Below are 18,078 nucleotides of genomic sequence, written 5' to 3' on the forward strand. Positions count from 1 at the left end.
ACGGTTAGGCTATGCCTCGTGTGTGAACGCTTAAAAATAAACACCATATGGCAACCCTAGCAAGTGAGAAATGGTCACTAATACTATAAGTACAGTATATTCCTGCGTATAAGACTACTTTTTAACCCAGGAAAATCTTTTCAAAAGTCAGGAGTCGTCTTATACGCCGGGTCGTTTTATTAATACGGCAAGTATATCCCAAACTCTCTATTTTAGCTGGAAAAGTTGTGGGTCGTCTTATACGCCCAGTCGTCTTATAGGCCGGAATATACGGTAGGTGAGGGAGTCCACATAACCTGCTCAGTGAACTAAGAAGCTGGGAGGGGGGTCCTTGCATTCACCTGTTCAGACTCCCCCATCTCCTCAATCCACTTTGATGTGGATTTTTCACTTCCTCTAAAAGAATACATCAAAGATGCCTTTTGATGTTTGTTTGCTTTCCCCTTTTGAGGGTTTTGTGGCTTCACAGCCACAGCTGATTAAGCTGCTATGGCTAATATTGTTTATTGACATACAATCTTCTTGCATCCTTCACGGAGAGCTTGAGCTGGCTGGGTTCCTGGAACCTTAACTCTTCCTCCGACATAGGACCATGGGGTGATCCCTTTAACATTACTTCCCTACCCTCCAGCCAATGCTCTTTCAGTTCTTCAGCCTAAGGGGGCGGGAGAGAAATCCTCAAAGAGAAGCTTAAGGCGTTACTCATTAGGGAAGTACAGTGGTACCTCGGGTTACAAACGCTTCAGGTTACAGACTCCGCTAACCCAGAAAGAGTACCTTGGGTTAAGAACTTTGCTTCAGGGTGAGAACAGAAATCGTGCACTGGCGACGCGGCAGCAGCAGGAGGCCCCATTAGCTAAAGTGTTGTCTCAGGTTAAGAACAGTTTCAGGTTAAGAAAAGACCTCCAGAACGAATTAAGTTCTTAACCAGAGGTACCACTGTATAGTCTAAGGGCCACTGTACACAAAATTACTTAGTACACAGACATGCCAAGTATGTAAGAAAGTTGTGGGAAAATAGAATTCAGCTAAGACACATTAGAGGCTGTTTCCCTTTCACTCTTAGTTCTTTGAATCCCACCTGACGTACCTATTCAGGTGTACAAAATAGTTCCACTGAGTCTGCTTTTCAGGAATACCATGGGTTTGTTTTTGTTTAGAAGAATTTATGAACTATTTAATTAAGGAATCAGTGATGTACATAGAATAGTTTAAAGCAAATTATCAATATACAAATAAATTAGCCAAGTTTATATGTAACTTGTTCACATATATATAACTTGGTGTTTATATATTTTTATTCTGCTTATTTATTAAATTTGTATACTACCCTTCATTTGTAGATCTCAGCCAAAGTTCAAAACATCAGTGCACATTCATTTGTCTCAGTAATCCTCACAACTACTAAGTAAAGTAGGTCAGTATTATCATCCCCGCATTGTGAGTTGGGGTACCCTTGGAGAAAGCTATGATATCTGTTGAATTCTTGATAAATGTGAGATTTGAACTAAGCACTTCATAGTTCATAGCTCAGAATCTAAGGCAGTTCACAGACACAAGCATGGAGACTGTGCTTAAAGTGGGCCACGGTCAAGGTGCTGCTGTTGATAGTTATTCAGTGTGCCCAAGATGGAGACAGGATTCCTCATTTTCTTTCTTTCCTTCCTTGGGCTTATCCACATTGCTTCTTGTCTCACTGCTTTCCCCCAAGGAAAACCACTCTCTGGTGCTCAATAGGAGCAAAGGGCAATTCAGTCTTTCTTTGGATTCACATTCGCTCCAATTTACCCCTAAAGATTGGGTTTTCCCTGGGAAAGGAGCGGGGCAAGCAGAAAATTGCTCAAACCAATATTTTCTAGGCATAGGGCAAGCAGAAGTATAGATGAGCCCTTCCTTCCTTCCTTCCTTCCTTCCTTCCTTCCTTCCTTCCTTCCTTCCTTCCTTCCTTCCTTCTATCCAAAAGACCTCTGGACACTAGGTAGGAGGGGAGCAATCATTATGCACAACAGATGCATTATCAGTGCAACAGATGTTAGGAAATGATGTTTCTGCCAAAGAGACAAGACCAGCATGGGGGCCCCCACCCCACACTTCAGTGATAGAGGGACAAGAGGGGAATGGTGTTCCAGTCTAATAAGCCAAAAAGTTGGAGGAAGGATGTTCCAGTTGACACATTGCCCAAAGAAACAGCATGTGTTACCATATTTGGGCATATCATTGGCAGCAATTATTTAAGTGTGTGTATTTGCAGTAAGCTAGCACAAGTGACATTCAATATCCCTGGTGTAGCTGACATTGTGTATATTGCCTTAAGTTGCAGTTGTCATGAGCTGCACCCTAATGGCATAATGGAATTGCTTCAAAATATATAGTTGGGAAACCGTTTCTGAATTTCACCCTTCTTTTGAAAGGGGTTGAAACAGGAATAAACCACACAACTGTTTGTCAGTGTGGTTTTCAGCTAGATGGATTTACATTATACATATTTCACTTTAGAAAACGCCTTGGAGATTGATGGGTTGGAAAGACCCGCTGCTATTAGCGATGGGTGTTTCTCAATGGGATCGTATAGTTATACCCCTTAGAGGTCTAGGAGAGACCAGACCATGTCGCTTCCATCCCAGTACCACACCTCTTGCTGCATGACCCAGCTGACCTAGGCAGGATACAAATTCAGATATGTTTAGGAGCCTCAGCAGTGAAGAAACGTTTGGGGAACCTAAGATGCTGGAAGAAAGGGGCCTTAAGGTACCTAGTTAGCTTGCTCCTTGAAGCTGACACATTGGGACTGAAAGCTGAACGAGTTCAAACATTAAGACTTCCCTGTTCTCCTCTCTCTTGGGTGGCCTCTACTCAGCAACCGGGTGCCCCATGTCGGATCACAGGCCTCTTTGATTAGTGGTTCTTTCTGCTCTTTAATTTTTGCATATGCATTTAATGAGGCAGACAGAAAGGAGGAAGGTAAAACAAAGGCGCTTTTAGACTGTTGATACCCTAGCTGCTCGCATCCCAACTCTCAGAGCTCTCCATCGATACGGCACTGCATGAGCTCACCGGCTTGCAATTTTTGGTCACAACAAGCCGGCCTTATCAGCCCAAAGACTGGCAGACTGTTTGGGGATATTTTTGTCTCTTTGCCCACTCTGTTGCCTGCTTTATGGCCATCACTTGATGAGCTTGCAGATGACTCTTCCCAGTCTGCTGGGACTCTGAAGCTGATGAGCAAATCTGCCCCATTAAGATGCTTGGTAATCTGCGTATTCAGGAATGAGAATATCTCACATGCCTGGGTCTCTGTGCATCTACAAACTGGGCATTGTGCGGTGCTTGATCCAAAACATTTGTTTCCGACACCTAGGGATTTAAAGAGCTACCGTAGCTAAGAATAGCACTTCTAGTTTTTAGCACTTCTAGTTTAGCATCATGTTGTGGCTAAGAAGAGACTGGCACATGAACCAGATCTCTGATTCAAATGTCCCCTCTGGTATGAACTCTTTACGTGGCATTGGTGAAGCCATTATTATGTACCCCCCTACTCAGCCACAACTGCCAATATGGAGATGATTTACATTGCAAAATTGATGCAGCTGTAATAAACCATAGTTTAGCATTACAGAAAAGAGCATGTTTGAGCCTTGGGTGCAAGCACTTTCCTCCTCTCCTTCTGACATGGCTGTGAAGAGATTGGAAGCATCTGTTTCCTCGTTTAAACTAACCACTGCTACGCTCAAACCAGGCCAACATATGGTTAGTTTAAAGTATGGGCTGCTGAAACAAGGTAAGATCAAATTGTGGTTTCTGACCCTGGCCTACATTCAGTAAACAGGCTGAAGTTCCCAGTTTGGAAGTAGCAACGCTTACAACCTTTTTCTCATGGCTTCACCAGAGTACTGTGTCCAAGACTGAAGCAGGCCCATTCCTGGTGAGCTACAACGGTAGCCAACATTGCGCTCTTCCTTGTCATGGGCAGCATACAGAATGGGAATGGATGATGGGAACTGTCATCCAACAATCTTTGGAGGGCACCTTGTTGGCTGTGCCAGGTGTAGCATTGCATTCAGTCTGGGCCAGAAAGTTGTAAGCATAGCTGCCAAGTACCCCGTATTTCCCGGGAAACCCCTGTTTTTACTTACTGTTTCCCGGAGGTCTCCCGTTCCAGCTCCTCTCCCGTTAATTTCCTTTTCTTTTTTCCTGTCGGCGGCCATTTTTCTGGTGCCGCTTTGCCCATCTATGGGCACCAGAAAATGGCGGCGCCGGAAGTCACGTCTACGCATGTCCAGAAGTGCGTAGACACAACTTCCGGTGTTGCTTTGCCCATCTATGGGCACCAAAGATGGCCGATGCTGACACCGGAAGTTGCGTCTACGCACTTCCGGACATGTGTAGACACGACTTCCGGCTCCAGCGCTGGCCATTTTCAGTGCCCATAGACAGGCAAAGCGACACCGGAAGTTGCTGCCAATCCCAGATTTCTCCGCCGGGTACTTGGCAGCTATGGTTGTAAGGAATATTGAGGGCGAGGATGTTCATCTTCACAGCAGGATGGCTGTTTCAAAAGTGACCTCCCTGCATTCAGTCCAAACACAGCTTTCTTCTCCAGGATCTCTTTTCTGGGGAGAAAAGTGTTCTGCAAGTATGCAGCACAAACCAGGTGTGTGTGTGTGTGTGTGTGTGTGTGTGTGTGTGTGTGTGTGTGTGTACTGGCTGCCTGACTGGCCACCCATGATGTCACACTGAAACCTTCCCCCAATTAAATACCAAGGAAGCAGAAAAGACTACAGCTGTGCAGATGTTATTGGCCCAGAGATGGAAAGAAGATACCAGAGAAGAATGGCAGACCAAGTTGATGGATTATGCCGAAATGGCTAAAATGACCGGAAGAATCAGAAATCAGGAAGACCAAATTTTTTAATAAGGAATGGGGAAATTTTATAACTTATCTTAAAAACCATTGTAAATAGTTTTATATATACAGTTAGTAGGATTGGAATATCGCTTGTAGATTAATGGTGAATTTTGGGCACAATGGAGAGGTAAAAGATTTGGATTATCATAAAAGATGCAGGAGGAAATGATTAACAATAGAACCCACAAAGTGGAGGATGGAAGTCCAAGAGATTCCTTCGAACCTGGTTTTTGTGTTGTATGTTGGATACGGGACTGTAAAATTTTAATCTGAAAAACCAAATAAATATATTTTTAAAAAAGCAACCTTCCCCCAATTCCCAGGTGAGTTTTTCCATTTCATTCCCCCCCCCTTTTTACAGTAAGTAGGAGGCAAATGAATGAATGAATATACATGTAGCTATTTAAAAAAAAAAAGACCAGGCAACTTGCTTAGAAGCATGAGGTGAGGGGCAAGGCGAATGGCTGAAACATTGTTCAGTTTGTTGGTATGTACAGCTGTCATATCAGTTGCAAAGTCAGGAGGAAGCTCTGCTCACATTACGGCCCAGGGAACCACTGTAATAATAATAATAATAATAATAATAATTTATTATTTATACCCCGCCCATCTGGCCGGGTTCCCCCAGCCACTCTGGGCGGCTTCCAACAAAACAGAAATTCTAAAATACAGAGATCCATCAAACATTAAAATTCAGAAATCCATCAAACATTAAAAGCTTCCCTAAACAGGGCTGCCTTGAGATGCCTTCTAAAGGTCTGGTAATTGTTGTTCTCTTTGACCTCTAGTGGGAGGGCATTCCACAGGGTGGGTGCCACTACCGAGAAGGCCCTCTGCCTGGTTCCCTGTAACTTGGCTTCTCGTAGTGAGGGAACCGCCAGAAGGCCCTCGGAGCTGGACCTCAGTGTCCGGGCAGAACGATGGGGGTGGAGACGCTCCTTCAGGTATACCGGACCGAGGCCGTTTAGGGCTTTAAAGGTCAACACCAACACTTTGAATTGTGCTCGGAAACGTACTGGGAGCCAATGTAGGTCTTTCAGGACCGGTGTTATGTGGTCTCGGCGGCCGCTCCCAGTCACCAGTCTAGCTGCCGCATTCTGGATTAGTTGTAGTTTCCGGGTCACCTTCAAAGGTAGCCCCACGTAGAGCGCATTGCAGTAGTCCAAGCGAGAGATAACTAGAGCATGCACCACTCTGGAGAGACAGTCAGTGGGCAGGTAGGGACTCAGCCTGCGTACCAGATGGAGCTGATAAACAGCTGTCTTGGACACAGAGTTGACCTGTGCCTCCATGGACAGCTGTGAGTCTAAGATGACTCCCAGGCTGCGCACCTGGTCTTTCAGGGGCACAGTTACCCCATTCAGGACCAGGGAGTCCTCCACACCCGCCCGCCTCCTGTCCCCCACAAACAGTACTTCTGTCTTGTCAGGATTCAATCTCAATCTGTTAGCCGCCATCCATCCTCCAACCGCCTCCAAGCACTCACACAGGACCTTCACTGCCTTCACTGGTTCTGATTTAAAAGAGAGGTAGAGCTGGGTATCATCAGCATACTGATGGACACCCAGCCCAAACCCCCTGATGATCTCTCCCAGCGGCTGCATATAGATGTTAAAAAGCATGGGGGAGAGGACAGAACCCTGAGGCACCCCACAAGTGAGAGCCCAGGGGTCTGAACACTCATCCCCCACCACCACTTTCTGAACACGGCCCAGGAGGAAGGAGCGGAACCACTGCATGACAGTGCCCCCAGCTCCCAAACCCTCTAGACGATCCAGAAGGATGTTATGGTCGATGGTGTCAAAAGCCGCTGAGAGATCCAGCAGAACAAGGAAACAGCTCTTACCTTTGTCCCTAGCCCGCCGGAGATCATCGACCAGTGCGACCAAGGCAGTTTCAGTCCCATGATGAGGCCTGAATCCTGACTGGAAGGGATCCAAATGGTCCGCTTCTTCCAGGCGTGCCTGAAGTTGTTCAGCAACCACTCGCTCAACCACCTTGCCCAAGAATGGAAGATTTGAGACTGGGCGATAGTTGGCCATATTGGCCGGATCTAAAGATGGTTTTTTAAGAAGCGGTTTAATAACCGCCTCTTTCAGCGGGTCTGGGAAGGCTCCTTCATGGAGAGAGCATTTACCAACCCGCGAAGCCCATCGCCCAGCCCTTCCTGGCTAGCTTTTATAAGCCAGGATGGGCAAGGATCAAGGAGACAGGCGGTTGGTTTCACTCGTCGAAGCAGCCTGTCCACATCCTCGGAGGTAACAGATTGAAATTGATCCCACAAAACTTGACTAGACAGGACTCTAGCACTCCCCTGCCCCGGCCCTGCCCCCACGGTGGAGTCTACCTCTTTCCGAATCTGAGCGACTTTATCTGCAAAAAACTTTGCAAAATCATTGCAGGAGATCATGTGGCCCGTACTGGGCCCGGATGGAGCAGGTGGTTCCGCTAAATTGCGAACCACCTGGAAGAGTCTCCTGCTGCTGTTTTCTGCAGATGCGATGGAGACGGTGAAGAAGGTCCTCTTCGCCGTCGCCATTGCCACTTGGTAGGCTCGAAGTTGAGCTCTAGCCCGTGTCCGGTCTGATTCAAAATGAGTTTTCCGCCACCGGCGCTCTAGCCGTCTCAACGACTGTTTCATCGCCCTCAGCGCCGGGGAAAACCACGGGGCTGTCCGGGCTCCATGCAATCTGAGAGGGCGCTTCGGAGCCAGACAGTCAATAGCGCTGGTTAACTCCGCATTCCAGCGGGCCACCAGGGAATCAGCTGAAAGGCCATCGACATGGGATAAAACATCCCCTACCACTCTCTGGAAGCCAATTGGATCCATTAAGTAGCGGGGGCGGACCATCCGAATCGGTCCCACCTCCCTGCAGAGGGGAAGGGTTGCGGAGAAGTCCAGTTGCACCAGAAAGTGATCTGACCATGGCACTTCTTTTGTTTCGCTTTTACTTAATGTCAGATCACCAACATCCATAGAGGTGAACACCAAGTCCAAGGCATGTCCGCGGCTATGAGTTGGGCCAGACTTATTCAGGGACAGCCCCATGGTGGCCATGCTTTCCACGAAGTCCCGAGCGGCTCCTTGTAAGGTCGTGTCGGCATGGATGTTAAAATCCCCTAAGACAACCAAGCTAGGTGTCTCCAGGAGCACATCCGACACGACCTGAAGCAGCTCGGGCAGGGAATCCTTGGTGCAGCGGGGAGGTCGGTACACCAAAAGGAATCCTGTACTGCCCCTATTGCCCAACTTCCAGAACATGCACTCAGAAAACTCCGTCTTACCAATAGGACGCCTGGTGCAAACTAATGACTTCCTAAAAATCACTGCAACCCCCCCTCCCCGCCCAGATGGCCTGGGTTGCTGTGCATAAGAGAAACCTGGTGGACAAGCAGCGCCAAGAACGGGCCCATCGGCTTCATCCAACCAGGTCTCTGTCACACATGCCAGGTCAAATCTTCCATCCACAATCAGGTCGTGAATGGCAGTGGTCTTATTCATCATCGACCTGGCATTGCACAGCAGCACCTTCAGGTCATGTGGGTATCCCTTGCTGATTCCAATATCCGTCCGGTCAGGACCAGACCCGGAGGCAGGGATAGTCCTCAGACAACGACTAAGTCTGCCTCCTCGGTAATGACATGGTCTGGTCTTAGCGTAACTCCTCCTCCTACCCGTGACCACTGAGATCGGTTGTCCCAGTGCATCACCCCCTGTGGAATCTGCCCCAGCCATTTTGCTTGCTGGGACCCCCTCCCGAGCAGCCCTGACCCCTCCCCTTAAAAACAAAATAAAACCTCTGTAAAAACAGCAAAGAACAGAACAAAAGAAAAACACAAAAAACACAATAAAACAATAAAACCAAAAACAATAAAAATTACAAATACACTAAAATTTAACAGATTCCCACACCCGACTAAAAATCCCTCGCTAAAACCTATGTAAATCAAAAAATACAGTAAAACAATACAAAGACAGAAAATTACAAACTAAAATTGACCCCTCCCCTTAAAATCAAATTTAAAACCAATACAGAAAACAAACTAATGCAATAAAACAATACAAACAAAGACAGAAAATTACAAACTAAAATTAACCCCTCCCCTTAAAATCGAATTTAAAACCAATACAGAAAACAAACTAACAGACTAAACGATAAACAAAAACCAAAAACAATAAAAGTTACAAACACATCAGAATTACAAGAAAAGCAGCAGCGGCACTGTTTCAGGCCTCCTAGGAGCCTTAAAGCTGTGGTAGAGTATGGGTCCCGCCCCCGGGCCCAAGGTGGAAGTGGGCCTCAGGGGGAGCAGTCCTTCCAGTACTCACAGCAGCACTGATGTTCCAGGCCTCCCAGGAGCCTTAAAAGCTGTGGTGGAGTGGGGGACCCGCCCCAAGCCCCAGGTGGAAGTGGGCTTCAGGGGGAGCAGTCCTCCCAAACACTCCCTGGCAGAGCAGCAGCAGCAGCAATGTTCCAGGCCTCCCAGGAGCCTTAAAAGCTGTGGTGGAGTGGGGGACCCGCCCCAAGCCCCAGGTGGAAGTGGGCTTCAGGGGGAGCAGTCCTCCCAAACACTCCCTGGCAGAGCAGCAGCAGCAGCAATGTTCCCGGCCTCCCAGGAGCCTTAAAAGCTGTGGTGGAGTGGGGGACCCGCCCCAAGCCCAAGGTGGAAGTGGGCTTCAGGGGGAGCAGTCCTTCCAGTACTCACAGCAGCACTGATGTTCCAGGCCTCCCAGGAGCCTTAAAAGCTGTGGTGGAGTGGGGGACCCGCCCCAAGCCCCAGGTGGAAGTGGGATTCAGGGGGAGCAGTCCTCCCAAACACTCCCTGGCAGAGCAGCAGCAGCAGCAATGTTCCAGGCCTCCCAGGAGCCTTAAAAGCTGTGGTGGAGTGGGGGACCCGCCCCAAGCCCCAGGTGGAAGTGGGCTTCAGGGGGAGCAGTCCTCCCAAACACTCCCTGGCAGAGCAGCAGCAGCAGCAATGTTCCAGGCCTCCCAGGAGCCTTAAAAGCTGTGGTGGAGTGGGGGACCCGCCCCAAGCCCCAGGTGGAAGTGGGCTTCAGGGGGAGCAGTCCTCCCAAACACTCCCTGGCAGAGCAGCAGCAGCAGCAATGTTCCCGGCCTCCCAGGAGCCTTAAAAGCTGTGGTGGAGTGGGGGACCCGCCCCAAGCCCAAGGTGGAAGTGGGCTTCAGGGGGAGCAGTCCTTCCAGTACTCACAGCAGCACTGATGTTCCAGGCCTCCCAGGAGCCTTAAAAGCTGTGGTGGAGTGGGGGACCCGCCCCAAGCCCCAGGTGGAAGTGGGATTCAGGGGGAGCAGTCCTCCCAAACACTCCCTGGCAGAGCAGCAGCAGCAGCAATGTTCCAGGCCTCCCAGGAGCCTTAAAAGCTGTGGTGGAGTGGGGGACCCGCCCCAAGCCCCAGGTGGAAGTGGGCTTCAGGGGGAGCAGTCCTCCCAAACACTCCCTGGCAGAGCAGCAGCAGCAGCAATGTTCCAGGCCTCCCAGGAGCCTTAAAAGCTGTGGTGGAGTGGGGGACCCGCCCCAAGCCCCAGGTGGAAGTGGGCTTCAGGGGGAGCAGTCCTCCCAAACACTCCCTGGCAGAGCATATACTGTATATATACAGTATATTCCATCTGACTTCCTCTGAATATAGGGCCAGAGTTGTGGCCCTATGTTGAGGGTGAGTCAGTTAAATCACAGCCCACCATTATAAACAAGAAATCGGCCTCAGGTTTCTGAACTTCCATGGGTGCTGGCTTCAATGAGAACTTCTTTGGTGTTCCCGCACACTTTGGCACTCGTCACAGTGTCCCATTGCGTCAGAAGTTTAGTCATGCTGGCCACATGACCCAGAAAGCTGTCTGTGGACAAATGCCGGCTCCCTCAGCCTGAAGCAAGATGAGCGCCGCAACCCCATAGTTGCCTTTGACTGGACTTTACCGTCCAGGGGTCCTTTACCTTTACCTTTCTTTAGCCCAGAAATGGAAGACACTACTGGACTTAAATTTCTCATTGCAATACAAGAATATGTGGACTCTACCTATTGCAGAGAAAATAATTCATCTTGTGGGATTTAATTCCTTATATGTCAAATTCGGATATACCACTCTTTCCCCCATCAAATTGTGAAATTTGGCTTTCATGATGTGCTTTTCTTTTTCTACATTATCTGCTCGCTATTTATTTGAAAAATACAACACCTGTACTGCTCCTGTGTTTTGTAACTTTGATTATTTATTGTTTGTTCGTTCGTATTTTTTATTTTATGTTAATGAAGAATAACAAAAAATGTTATCTTGGGCAGAAAAAGGGTTTGGTGGGTGGAGGAGGGAGTGCAGTACGTTTTGTGGATTACTGTATAGTTAGAAAAAGGTTTAACAAATTGATTTGAAACTTGGCAGTGTAGGAGAGATATGTTTGAGGATGGTTCATATCGAATATGGGTTAGATAGAATAAGAAATGGCTTATTTTGAATGAGTTAAATGCTTGCTTGACAAGTGACTCTTGGAAATTAACAAGTAGTGTTCCATTTTTTCTTCCATTGGCTTTACCGGGTTGATATTTGAAGGAAAATTGCTGTGCTTGTACTGCCTTTTGGGGGAAAATTTGTTGTGTTAGGTCAAGTGGAACACCTAGTAAGTGACATGACCTATGAACTGTTTAAAATGTTTCATTTTTATGAACGGTATTTTTGTAGGCAGTGTTAGGGAATGTGCCCAACACATGCTCATTGTGAACCTGTTCTGAAAAGTCTGAGCAAAAGCGACACATAGAGTGTTGTGAAGTGACATTTTGTGGCACTGTAAGGGGCCAGAAAATAAATTGGGAAGAGGGGGGAGAAGTTTACAGAGGCATAAAAGTTTATTTTACTCCATTTATATCCCTGTTTTCTTCTAAGGATCTCAAGGGTAGCATACATGATTTTCTCCCTCCTTATTTTATCCTCACAACAACCATGTGAGGCAGATTAGACTGAGAGGCGGTGACTGGCTCTTGATCACCCAGTGAGCTTCACAGCTGTGTGACTATTTGAGAGGGTTGCCGCATGACCCAGTTGGGTGTGTTTAAGTATCTAGCATTTACAGAAGCAAATCACTCTGCTCACAACCGCCATCCAGCTGCAGTGTAGTGGTGAACACATTCATATTGCCTAAATAAAATGTCTGTTAAGGGTGACACTGCAATTTATTAGCATTTTGGAACTTCAGTAAACATGGAAAGCCCTTAAAAACATTATTTTTTGTGTTAATTGATATAATGTGTATGAAGTTCTTTGAACATTCTAAAGGCAGGTAAAGGTAAAGGGACCCCTGACAGTTAGGTCCAGTCGCGGACGACTCTGGGGTTGCGGCGCTCATCTTGCTTTACTGGCCGAGGGAGCCGGCGTACAGCTTCCGGGTCATGTGACCAGCATGACAAAGTCGCTTCTGGTGAACCAGAGCGGCACACAGAAACACCATTTACCTTCCTGCCGGAGTGGTGCCTATTTATCTACTTGCATTTTGACGTGCTTTCGAACTGCTGGGTGGGCAGGAGCTGGGACCGAACAACGGGAGCTCACCCCACTGCGGGGATTCGAACCGCCAACCTTCTGATCTGCAAGCCCTAGGCTCTGTGGTTTAACCCACAGCACCACCTGCCAAAGGTGCTAATAATATTGCTGCAGTTAAAGCACATAATTTCTAACCCAGATCAAGGTTGAATAGTTTATGTTGGTGGTTACTTGCAACAACATGGTTGGGAGATGAAAAGGATTAATAAATGATGTCAGCCTTTACTGTGGGTTTATAGTATATGTGTTGAATAGACCTTTGTTCTTATAGACCCTTCAGAAGGAACTATGCATGTGTATGTGCAGGTCACTCTGATGTACAGCTTGTGCTGATCTCATGCACTGATGGTACTGCTTGACAATGAGAGCTTATAGCCATGCACATTACGTGTACTTTTTCTGTTAACCCTGCACCCTGGCCAGCCAGATTCTGGTGTTCTCCACTCATACCCCTTTCCTTCTCCCCACCTGCTACTCATTCCAATATTCCTGAAACCCAGGGTTGGTGACACTAGGTGAAACCCCACACTGGAGCTGCCCAGATCCCTTTGCCTTGTATCCACCTAAGCTGAAAATCTCATATTTAGATTGGCCCCACCGAGGGAGGAGGAAACAGAAGGCTTGTGAAGATAAAAGCGCATCAGCGGAGGTGGCAGGAAAAGGCTTATGATGGTTGCATCCTGAACATGCTGTGAACTGGGATTAGGAACCTGTTCCCAGCAACGGGAGACCTAGAATTTGTGGATACAAATTGTGAGCTGGGGGGCAAGACGAAAGCTGAGGGGTACCTGGATATATACTCAGTTTTCCTATGAGTATAAAGTACTGAGCTGTGGTGCTTCGTCCTTTAAATAACCTTCTAGCTTAGGCCCTCTTCATGCACATGTGCGCATACACATGCACACACAGAGAAAGAGCTACTTCCACACGGTAGAGTCCCATGCTCAAAGGGAGCACATGAGAATGTGGACAGGGCCACTCATGTGGGAAAGGTCATTCAGATGTGCATATGAAGCCAGTGGGGGTTTAGATATAGCCTAGCATAGAGGTAGGGGGGTGGGAATACTGAGTAATAATAAAGGATTCCTTTTAGCATGTAGGGTGAACGTTCCATCAGCACAGGGATTTCTCTTTGCACAATGGAACAGTCTCCTTCTGTCCTCCCCTCCCCCATGTGCCTCCTAAATCTGTTCGAGGGGTTCTCCTATTCCTCTGGAGCACCTTTGGGGAGGGTGCAGGGTGAGGAAGGGGGAACAGTCCCATTGTGGAAGCAGAAATTGTTGCACTGACAGAACTCATTAGTAGAATACCACCCCTAGCATTTAGCAGTTTGCAACCCCCAAATTCCATCAAGGCTTTCTGTTTTAGACCTTGCTCAGGAATGAGATGGGAAAGGCTCTTGACTATTTGGGATTACACAAAAATATGTGCTAAAAATAACGAAGAGGGAGGCAGACCAAAAGAGAGGGAGGTACGTGCATTGTCCTTGAACAAAATGAGTCCACCTGTTTCATAGGGGTTGCTGTTCCCCCAAATGTTTTCCAGGGTCTGTTTTTACCTCCCAAGACAGTCCACACTCTGGGAAATGTTGTTGTTGTTTAGTCGTTTAGTCGTGTCCGACTCTTCGTGACCCCATGGACCATAGCACACTAGGCACTCCTGTCTTTCACTGCCTCCCGCAGTTTGGTCAAACTCATGTTCGTAGCTTCGAGAACACTGTCCAACCATCTCGTCCTCTGTCGTCCCCTTCTCCTATCGTGAGCTCCATTATGAAAAGGCCTGTGTTGTGCCCTCCTTGAGGATAATGGAAAGCTATGCAGCGCAACATGAGTGAATAGTTTTGCAGGGTGTGGGTTCACTTGCAGCTGACAAGACATATATTCACAAGAGGACTGAAGTTCTTTTGTTCTCCTGATGTTTGTATGGAAATGTGCACTGTGTGTCTGAACAACCCACCTTACTCGCCATCCTCATCAGTCAGCACTTTGGAATTCACCTTGCGGCCAGTGCTGCTGATAGCTTGCTCCCTGTGGCAAGAATTTGCCTTATAAAAACCTGGAGCTTTGCGGTGAAGCTACCTGAGTCAGATTGTGACTCACAGCAAAGCTTATGTGGCTCATGCTTGTTACTGATGCAGAATCTCTGCATGCTAACTATAGCGCTGAAATGAAGCACCTCTTCCTCGGCAGATGGCTGCCAGGGTATGGAGTCAACCTCTGTTCAGCTTCTAGCTGCAAACTGACTGGCCACATACCCATTGCAAAAAAAGAGGAAATAAACAAAATCCACCATCCAAAAATTAGGACAAAGGAGGACTCTGATTTGCACAAAAATTGCATTTGCTAACTTATTTCTATAGATGCAAGTGTAGAAATAAATTACTATAACTTAAATAGAAATACAATACATTTCTCCATTGAGGGGAAGGCAGTGACTCATTTGGCTGCTCAATCAGCTGGCCAGCTGCTAACTGTTGATGGCCAACTTCATGGCCCCCCCGATCTCCCTTCTTATAGTTCTTTGTCTTCAAACTGAACTTCAGCAAAGGAATTCAATTAGAGGACTGTCATTTGTGCTACTTACCAAATTCTCACTTGGACGGTCTTGCACATAGGAGCAGTGGTGCATTGCTTAGACCTAAATGACTGGATATCTGGGTAAGGCCAAGGCTTTACATGACAAGCAAAGTTTCCTCATGAAACTGGCTTCTGTATTGCAAAGTGCCCTCAAGTATAAAGAGGGGACTTGTGTATCCAGACAGTTTTTGGGATGTGCCAGGGAGTTCTGTGGCAACTGCTTATCCCTGACTTGTGGCCACAATGTATCCCAGAGTGTTTGGAGATGCTCTCCATCCCATAATACATACTAACCCTGTCCCCCTCCCCCATGGTAGAACAATGGCTTCTGTTGTTCCCTGGGACACTCAGTAGGCCCTTGGTTGCAATTAGGACCGCATCACATCCTCTCTTTATGGCAAATGCATCTTATAAATTATGAATCTTGGCTTACAGGAAGCCTTGGGGCTGTGCACTTCCAGTATCCTCATAATGACACCGAAGAAAGAGATAAAGATAGATTATCAGGATATATCCAACTCCAAAGGGCGTGCTCTGAGCTTAGTGGGCCTTGAGGCTGGAAGATTTTAGAGAAACCTGAGTGAGTGATCTTGCCTAATGGCTTGGTGCCGTTCTCTCTCGTTCTTCTTTTTAACTAAATCCAAGCACCAGGAATGGCTATTGTGAGGGACAAGGGATACAGGGAAGTCCCTCCCATCTTAAGTTCCAGCCCATCCCCAAGCGCTGGAGAGAGTAAGGAGAGCTCTGCCTCCAGCGGAGAGTCAGGAAGTGGTGTCCGAGGCTCAGGCAAGGTTGTGGAGCCCATGCCTCAGGTGGGGCAGGAAGTTGGGCGCACGGGGGGAAGGCCAATCCCCCCAACTCCCGAATTGCGATGCAAACGTAGGGGGAAGAGGTTGGGTCTCCCAAAGCTTTTGTGCTGGAAGAAAACGCGCCAATCGCCATTCGGAGGTTCTGACACCTCACCTTAAGCATGTATATAGATCGTTCTGACCACTGTAAATAATCAGCACTTAATAAAAGCCTAAAAAGACTATGCTGGAGTCGTTACTCTAGAGTAGCCACATCAGGCCCTCTGACAGCAACCTCCGAATCTTTTTTTGGCTACTTTGGAGTGCCGCGATGAGCGCGCAAGAGGCTGAGCATTGGAGGCTGGAGGCCGAAGCGGTGAAGCAGGAGATACGGAACCTGACAGCGCAGGCCCAGCAGCAATTGCATGCCGCTCAGGAGGAAGCGCGCGGGGCGCAGGAGGAGCTGAACAGGCTGGCACTGCCGGAGGACATGAGGGTGCACCCAGTGTTTCATAGATCGCTGCTGTCGCCGTACAGAGAAAGTACCAGGTTCAGGGACAGCGATCAGCCTCCAGAGGGAGGAGGGGAAAGGGGAGAGACCCAGCAACTCAATGAGGCAACTGAGATTTTAGATTCAAGGAGAGGGGTGAGAGGGCTGGAGTACCTCATGGCATGGGAGGACACTCCGCCGTCCCACAATGAGTGGATACCGGCCACGGAAGTACAAGAGGAATTTTTAGTGGAAGAGTTCCATGCCCTTTTCCCCCACAGGCCCAAGCCCTGGCACATGGAAAGGGAGGGAGAGGGGGAGGAAGGGAGGAAGGGATCGCAGGCAGCAGCTCTCCATGGAGATGGGAAGCGGAATTTGAGGATACGGAAGAAGAGGTGTGGGTTTCACCGAGGTCGACTACGTCAGAGGCAGGAGAGGACTGGCAGAACATTTTTACTCCCACCAGTTCTGACGCCACAGACTTTTTGGGATTCCCGTCTTCTCAGGGGGAGGGGGAAAGATCGCAGGATTGGGGAAAATTTTTTACACCCACAGGCTCTGATGCCACAGACTTCTTGGGGTTTCACTCGTCCCCAGCAAGCAGAGAGCCCCTAGGGAGGGGGGGAGAGGAGCCTGGGAGGGGGGTGGATGTGAGGGACAAGGGATACAGGGAAGTCCCTCCCATCTTAAGTTCCAGCCCATCCCCAAGCGCTGGAGAGAGTAAGGAGAGCTCTGCCTCCAGCGGAGAGTCAGGAAGTGGTGTCCGAGGCTCAGGCAAGGTTGTGGAGCCCATGCCTCAGGTGGGGCAGGAAGTTGGGCGCACGGGGGGAAGGCCAATCCCCCCAACTCCCGAATTGCGACGCAAATGTAGGGGGAAGAGGTTGGGTCTCCCAAAGCTTTTGTGCTGGAAGAAAACGCGCCAATCGCCATTCGGAGGTTCTGACACCTCACCTTAAGCATGTATATAGATCGTTCTGACCACTGTAAATAATCAGCACTTAATAAAAGCCTAAAAAGACTATGCTGGAGTCGTTACTCTAGAGTAGCCACATCAGGCCCTCTGACAGCTATCCTGTGCTGGATAGAAATAAAGGTTCGATAGAGTGGTCCAGGGATGAGGAAGGCACAAGAAAGTGTAATGCTCCCACTTCCACTCAGCCTAAATCAAGCACTTCTAAGTCCCATTAAACTCCCCCCATGTTAAGTATGTTTGTGGTTCTCCCATGTTGAAATCAATGGGACTTGAAAGGGTGAAGCGCTTCATTTTCGCTCAATGAGGCCCCAACTTTGTAACAATTCTTGCTTCATAAAATGCATGTCACAATCCCATTAGGTGGGATACGTACCCTGTCTTCTTTTCCTTTTTGTAAAAGCAGTTGCCTGCTTGCGGATCTCTGGTGTGGAATAGTGTGTGATGCTTGAATCTTAAGGCTGCATCAGCCCACCTGTTCTAAGAATACTGAATGTATTATTGCCTTAATGCTTTGGGCAACAAGAACAAAAGAGAGTAGAATTGGGGAAATAAGGCATCTCTTGGGGCCTGTCCACACTTCTGCTTGTGCTGTGCCTAGAATGCGGTTTTCCACTTGCCCTGCTCCTTTCCAAGGGAAAACCCACTCTTTAGCGATAGATCGGAGCAAATGGCAATTGCCCTTGCTCCAAATGAGCACCAAAGACCGGTTTTCCTAGGAGGGAAGCAGCTGGACAAGAGGAAGTGTGGATAAACCATTGATGAAGATGTCTGTGAGAGCATCTTTTTTTTAAATGA

The 18,078-nt window shown here is 48.1% G+C and overlaps 1 protein-coding gene across 1 annotated transcript in view; it reads left to right on the top strand.

The window, feature by feature from the left end:
- Positions 1–18,078, top strand: part of AFAP1L1 (actin filament associated protein 1 like 1) — a 79,558-nt gene that overhangs the window by 30,975 nt on the left and 30,505 nt on the right. The gene's annotated exons all lie outside the window — the stretch shown is intronic.

The sequence above is a fragment of the Zootoca vivipara genome, chromosome 2 (assembly GCF_963506605.1).
Source record: "Zootoca vivipara chromosome 2, rZooViv1.1, whole genome shotgun sequence".
NCBI classification, from domain to species: domain Eukaryota; kingdom Metazoa; phylum Chordata; class Lepidosauria; order Squamata; family Lacertidae; genus Zootoca; species Zootoca vivipara.